Consider the following 7,557-nt stretch of genomic DNA (forward strand, 5'->3'; position numbering starts at 1 on the left):
GACATTGCGTCTATTGTGCAGGGATTACAGGGCATTGATTTTAATTTAATGTTACATGTACCGTTGTAGTAAAACGACTGCAAGTATCAGTAACATAACTGCAAGCATCAAATGGACAGTCTCTTCAGTGGAAAATTACGCTCAATTTCAAAACATGGGACGGATAAAAATTTCTTACAATCTTCAAGTATTGGCCCATAATAATATGTACCGCACATACTCCGTTTGTTGGCTGCACGTGGCAGTAAAATGTGTCCCAGGAACTCTCCCAGAAAGAAAATGTTTTCTTTCTTCATTTTCAAAAACAAACGATGTCATGTTTTTAATAAACTCTACTGTTACCATTCGAGATAAGTCAGTGCCGGGGTTCAGTGCTGCAGTAGTAGGTGCAGCGGCGACGATTAACACGATTCTAGTCTGGCCAATTGTTTACTTTGATTGTTTATTTTGAGTGTGCCGTCGTTGTGACCACAAACGTCAAAAGTTGGTTGGTGTTTTTTTTCTATGTTCCAAAGATATACTCTGATGACGTGAAACAACGTTTTGAATATCTTACGAAACATTCATCATGAAAAGGACACAAAACGGCGTTTTCGGAAACATTTGATGCGGCTAGACATTGGACCATGCAAGGAGATCGAACATCGAACCACAACAGGATACGCACACGAGTTCCACAAGTCACATGCGGTAAAGTGGTTCGTTTATCTTATGACGCTTTCTCTAGGCACATTAATATGTATCTCGATTTCTCTTTACTCACGGAAATCCTGCCGCTGTGTAATGGCCACGTTACTCTCTCTTGGACTCGTATCATTACGGCTCGCGTTTTTCCATCAGAATCCGTGCGGTTGGGCTCTCCCTGGTTTTCTCTCGTCATATGCCCGCCGCTTTTCCAGAGCTCGTGCTCGCACGACATGCATTTTCCTACATTGCTCATGATGGTGGAGGCCACCATTTTCTCCGTAATCTTACGCAGACACGGCGTGTGCTTGTCTCGTGACACCACCGACCGTGCGGATAGACCAGTCGGTGGAGGCAGAATCCAGTCCAGGTTTTCGGAAAATGCGAGAGAACGAGAGAACGCAGCTAGAGCCCGTCGATCGCCCACTCTGCTCAGTGCCGTCGGAAACTCAGGCGCGTACGGACCAAGTATTCGAACGTGGCGGTAACGTGCACGCGATACTGCAAACAACTGCAGCTTGCTTTGCGCATCATCCTGACATTGCTATCTGCGCCTTCGAACGGTGCCGTGGAGTGGAGTCATCCTTGCAATTCGGAAGTGCACGCGAGACCACCCGTGTGCAACAGGCCAACGATAGTTATCCTCCGTTACGAACGTAGTTATCGTTAATGCGGTAATACTCGTTGCGCCACAAGCCCTTACCACACTTTCGACGGCTCGATATGCCCACAGCTCGACGGGGTCGTTAGACACTCGCGAAGACGCATCCTCGGGTACTGTACTTCTCTGAGGGTTCTGATATGAGCCCCTCTGCAAATGTGACCTCTATAGCCGCCTGAGGGAGCAGCTGGTTCAGCTGGTGCGAGATGCTCACGTTAGCGAATGTGTGCATGTGTATAATTAAATAAGGTCTAGATTCTTTAGTGTAAACAAGTGTGCCCATGTATGTGAAGATGTGTATGTGCATTTATCTTGCCCAACTGCCAGGGCATTAGAATGCTCCAATTTTCAATCCCAGTGTGAAATTGTGCCAAACCGTTGCAACCGCGCTGTACAAATGTGTTGAATGGCAATATTGCCACTGTTCCACTAGATTCTAAAGCTCTGTTTCTGGCGCATCGTTTTAGTATTTTGTTGTTTAATATCATCTTTGAACGACTACTTTTTTGCGTAAATTAATTTCAGGAAGTGATAACATGCACATTTTCCCTAATATAACGTTATAATGGAAGAGATAAACAAAAGTACTATGAAAAAAAACATGAACGCTGCAGATTCAGAGACTAGAATAGTGAGAAAATGACACGGATCGCAGAATGACAAAAAAGAGAGTGATTGCAAATGAGCAAGAGAGGCAGAAGGAGAACACTTGGCCGTGAGGGATCGCGTGGGATGACGGAAGTATTGAGAAACATTCGCCTATTGTGGATTTCATGGGCCGGTTATGATGGGCCACATCCTAATTGAGACGAAGCATACCGTAAATGGCCAATCGTCGAAGTAACCATCAATAGCGTCCATAAACTACTTACAGTCAGCACATGGTCAGCAGGGAGAGGAGCGACCATTTTAAAAGAGAGTGGGTGCTTGGTATCCTCTGCAGAAGACACTTACACGTTCATGTGAATGAAAAAAACAGGCTCATTAAGAGAGCCATACATTTTATCTTTATGTTTTTAACCATTCCAGCACCAAATTCTTGTCATTGATTATCACACATCTACTTTATTCTCTTTCACGCAGATTCTTGCAAATGTTTCATAACGTTTGCAATAAATGTCTACAGCTTTTATCGTATTGCTCTATTCTACGGCATTGAATGATTATTGGAAATACGCAAACGGTGTTTTGTCGAAAAATGTGCTAAATATTGTTCGCTAAAAAGTAGTAACTTTCAAACTGGGTTACTAGCAGTATTCAAACATGCTGTGCAAAAACGTGGAGACTCAAGTTTCATTCGTTCATTCCCTTTCCAACCCAAGGACTTGTCAATCGTCAATTAACTTAAATCATTCCTTTCCCTTGCGTTTGCTGGGCTATGTTACCGAACTATGCGTTTCAAATAAAACTACATGAGAAGGTTTTCGCTTTGCTCATCTCTATTCGGTGCACAAGTACACGCTTTCGTACAAGTTTGATTGTAAAGCATGTTTGACTTGACTATTTTGGAAGCATACATCGATTCGTTCGATTCGTTCGAAGTCGAAGAGTTAATCGAATATGCAGTGATTCTATGAAAGACTGACAAAACACAGACTTCCATAGTTTACCGCTATAGATTACTATTATTTGTTGCTGTTACTATCTGTGGTATATTTTCATAGTTCATGTTTGGGTAGCAAACGGTAAATCCTCGTCGAGCGACGAGCTCTGACGGGCCCTGATAGGCAATGTGTTTGTATTTGAAATGAGCGCACGAACACATTCGAACAAGCTTCTATTCGGTTGCTACCGTTTCTACAATTGTTTTTGCTTCATTTACGCAACCTTTGTCTGGCGGTTAAACTCATCTAAATATTCAATGGACTACCAGTTAAAACAGCAGGCAAATAGCAGGATATTTCCAGTGGGATTGAATTTCATCGATGCAGTTTGAGTACTAACAACGCCACGATTGCAGCAATAATTGAATTCAACTTGATTTCAGATTTTTGCCATACAGTCAGTTGTATTGACAGTTGTAAATTATTTAAAGATTAACAGTGGTGAGCATTGTCGAATGTAATGTAACGGATATCGATTGTTTATTCGAATCGCCTACATTGAGAGCTTCATTTGATAATGGTGAAGTAGTAGAGCAAGGAGCACTTTAGTGTGATTCATTTGAAAACTCTTCTGACTGTAATCTAGGGTCATAAAAGTAACTGAAAGTGATGAAGGAGGTTAAAGCTGTATAATTTGTCCAAATTGACGCGAGAGAACGTAATGGTTTGTGATAAGATTAGTATGTTATGGCAAAAGATTAGTATTGAGGCAAAGTGACTCACAGTCCATCATTAACGTAGATTTAATACGAGTTGCCTGTTTTTCTTTCATTGACCTATATTGACCAGTATTTATCGATTGGTATCGGTTGACAAGCTCTGAACGATGCGTATTGAGAAATTCATTAGTACTACATTTTCTTTTGGGATAGATTTACATGGCGATTCTGAATTAAAGCGACCCAATGAGAGCGTCTTCTACGTTAAACACGCTTTTCTTTCTTTTATTCCCTTTTTTGGTATTTCGAGATTTATTGTGACACACAAAAGACCGATAAAAAAGGGACTGATGCCAGTGACATCATCGTCGACGAGAAAATCGTAACGGGAAAGCATTATGTGCATTGGTTGAGGGTGAGAAGGTTGAGCCACCCGTATCAACACTGACAACCGTGGTTTCGTCGTATTATAGTTTAACATTCACTTCATTAATCGAGATTTGATCTCAACCCAATCTATCATTTATTATCAACAAATACGTTTCTTGTTGTGGTTCGTCGGTAGAGATGTAGCCCAAGGAATGGTCCACAGCTCATGCGAAATGTTGATAGATTTCTATGAAATTGGAACTAATCGTTTCAATTCACAGTTTGAAGGTAACCTCGTTCAAGCATGATAGCTGGCGAAAACTATACTAAATTGGATTAAAGTACTACAATGCATGTAATGGGTTTAATGGAATGATAAGATGATGGTGATTTTAGTAGCAATTGTTCCCTTTGACAGCTTATTTATTGGGTCGATTGTCTCTTCCAGCAGTGCAGTGTGTAAAGTGCATCATGTACAGTGTTCCTATGTACGTTGTTTCGTGTGTTTGTAAAGATGATTCCGGTTGGCTAACATGGAAATGAAAGTATTGTTGGCTAGAAATAAGAATTCGTGTTTTGCGTACCATGATACAAATTTCAAGCAATGCTTATGTCGTCGGGTTTAATAGATCCTAAGAAATAACACGTGCTGTGCGTTTAACGTTCAATCGAATATGCTACGACGAAATTGTAATGTATAATGTTATGGGTGAGTATTCAAATCCTTTTGCATACCAGCACAAATATCACACTCGGGATCTCGGGATATTATTTGAAACTAACCACACCCCGCTAGCTCCGTTTTGCCCATTGTTGAAGCAATGGAAATGGAAATGTTTACTGTTTATGACGTACGATGAAGATCGTACATCATTGAAATTCAACAGATGGCGTTTGGCACGCCATCTGTTGAAGAATATTTTACAACGATTTTTTGGGTTTGAAAAGAACACAAAGCCCTACCTGCAGAGACCCGGTTTATTAAACTGCTTTGTTTCCATCTAAGCTACCTTTCATAGCAAAAAAAACGTTGCATCCCTATAAGGAAATGTTACAGTGCTCCTCGATGCTTTGGATCGTACTATTTCACCCGGTCAATCTGACAGGCATGACATACACTAGCGATTTGATACTATTTGTACTGTTTTACACCACTGGGACAGTGTTTAACGTTGGGTCCCACGGGCAATGGGGCTCCCTGAGGTCTCCGCAAAACAGTGTCTATGCTTAACTAAGGTAAAAATTATTTTGCATTTACCTAATACGTTGTTTAACATGTGATCTTAATCGATAGCATGAAAGCACGTACATTTCAAACGGCCCAAGAGCATTTTAAAAGAACAATAGATAAAATAGAAGACAAATAAAGATGTAGATTGACTAAAAATTGGAACAAATAATAGATTGTTCGCCGGATGAAAATGGTCCAGCCTACCGAAAACACAATACGACGCAGTTAAACCTAAGGAAGCTGTCCAACGAATGGTAACTAGTTGTGATAAACGCTGCAGTGTCACAGTTCTTTGGGTCTTATTTCGTATTCCGGTCCCAGGTTCCTGACTAGGGGCGATTATACAACAGGCCGACGAAGACACACTCTATGACGGATTCGTGCCTCCATACGGAAGGTGCTGACAGGCATCATAGGGAAGAACTGACGAAACCACGCTGCGGTTAGTAGCATTCTATCGAGCGCTACTAGAATCTCCATCACACTTGCCCTCCGCCTCTCCTGCAGTCTATAGCGTGATGTTTGAAGCAGAGTCTATCGGTAGTCAACACCCCCAGGTGGTGCTTGATTGATCGCTTCGATTGCTTCGTCCACTCGCCGTGCTGGGCCTTCATTTGCCTTAGACGTTCGTCGGGGACCGTTGCCATAGAGGCTTAGTCAGCTTAGGCACCGAGGAAGAATGGTCTGGCAAACAGGGCTGAATAGTGAATAGTGTGCAGGCACCAATCACGGTCACGGAGTTTCACAACTGCTGTTTCACATAAGATATTTCATTCCCCGTCCACGATATCGCTACATGGGATTAGGCTTCCCACACTCGGCTCGGTGCTGTTTGATTACAGCAAAACACTGCGATGTGCGAGGCACGCCGATGTGTGATATTATAATATTCCGTGCCAGTATGTGCGCTATTAATAGTGCACGTATGCGTAAGATGGAGAAATAAATATTTCACCCACCGCGGTACATAATCGATATACGTCGGGCGTCATTTTTGCTCGGTACATATGTTCCATCGGTCTGAAGGTGCACAGCGGTGTACTGACCTAAAATTAGATTAACGATGTGTTTGGCCGGTTTATTGGAGATAATTTTTCAACAAAGCCGCCCACCGCTTTTCGCTTGCTCAACCCAAGAAGCTCCCGCGTAAGGCTCCGGACAATCCAGAACGGCGGTCCGAAATTACTCCTTCCGAGGGTGGTAGTGTCATTCGCCACGGCTGCCAGCAGCTTTACCTGTTTACACATGACAAAGATATCCAAATATAGCGGGAGTATGCCACTTTCGTCGGCTATAAGGTATGACTTCACAGAAAACGTTCTGATTTAGGTTGTGTCCTGGCCTTGACGCCAGGACAGCTGCGCACAGGTGTACGAGTGCTGGGCGCACTTCTTAACTCGATTCGTTGCATCGTTTTTTTTCCGAAGGTTCCACTAATGTTGCTCATTAGTTGTTGCTCCCTGGTTCTCCCTTCCGCTTTCGTGAACGATTATTAGGAAGGGTTTCGTGTGAATTCGGTAATTGTAAAAGCCATAATGTTTTGCCGGTCAACCCTTGCGGTTTCGGGTGTCTCACACGTTCTACTCCACAGCAATCGACTGTCCCCATTTTTTCTTCGTCCAAGGCAAAGTTTTAAATCCGTGCTTAGTCCTTGATGACAGAGATGGAGGAGAAAATGGCGTAACATTTGAATATAATTACGCAGCCCTTTTTCGCTTTTTCCTTCGCGCCTTACGGGTTTCCTTTACGATTTAGATTACCGTTTTACGAGTTTTCCTTTCTTCCGGTCGTTACGATTACTAGTGATTTTAGGTGATCAGAACGTTTAAAATCATGTGGCATCGCTATCTATACAGCGCTAAACGATCGAACAACCTTTCTGGTGGACTTCCTACTAAACTTAGAAATGGTTGGAGAATATGCCAGGTTCAAATGTTGCAAGTATCGGACGTTGTCTAATCAGTTTAGCGATGGAGCGAAATCTCGGTTTAGGTCACTAGGTTTCACTAGTTTTCGAGCAGACATCGCCTTATCTAAGAGGCAATGGTTCGGATTCACCCACGAAGCTGTAACACAGTGTCAGCTTTGCAATATCAGATGACGATGATAAAGGTTGGGAGATTTCGTACGTGGTTTGCTTAACCATTTTATAGTTAATAAAAACGGGTAGACCATTTCTGGTTACTGTTGCGCGGTGATGGAATCAAGCCCAAAACCAATCAAAGCGAACGAATCGTACTTATCACCTTTTTCTGTTCGGGTACATCATTAAACGGCCCAAGTCATTAGCTGTGTATACATTGAAGATTCAAACCTATTAATCTTGACAGCGGTGCCATGCTTTAAACC

Source organism: Anopheles bellator, chromosome 1 (genome assembly GCF_943735745.2).
Source record: "Anopheles bellator chromosome 1, idAnoBellAS_SP24_06.2, whole genome shotgun sequence".
Taxonomy (NCBI): Eukaryota; Metazoa; Arthropoda; class Insecta; order Diptera; family Culicidae; genus Anopheles; species Anopheles bellator.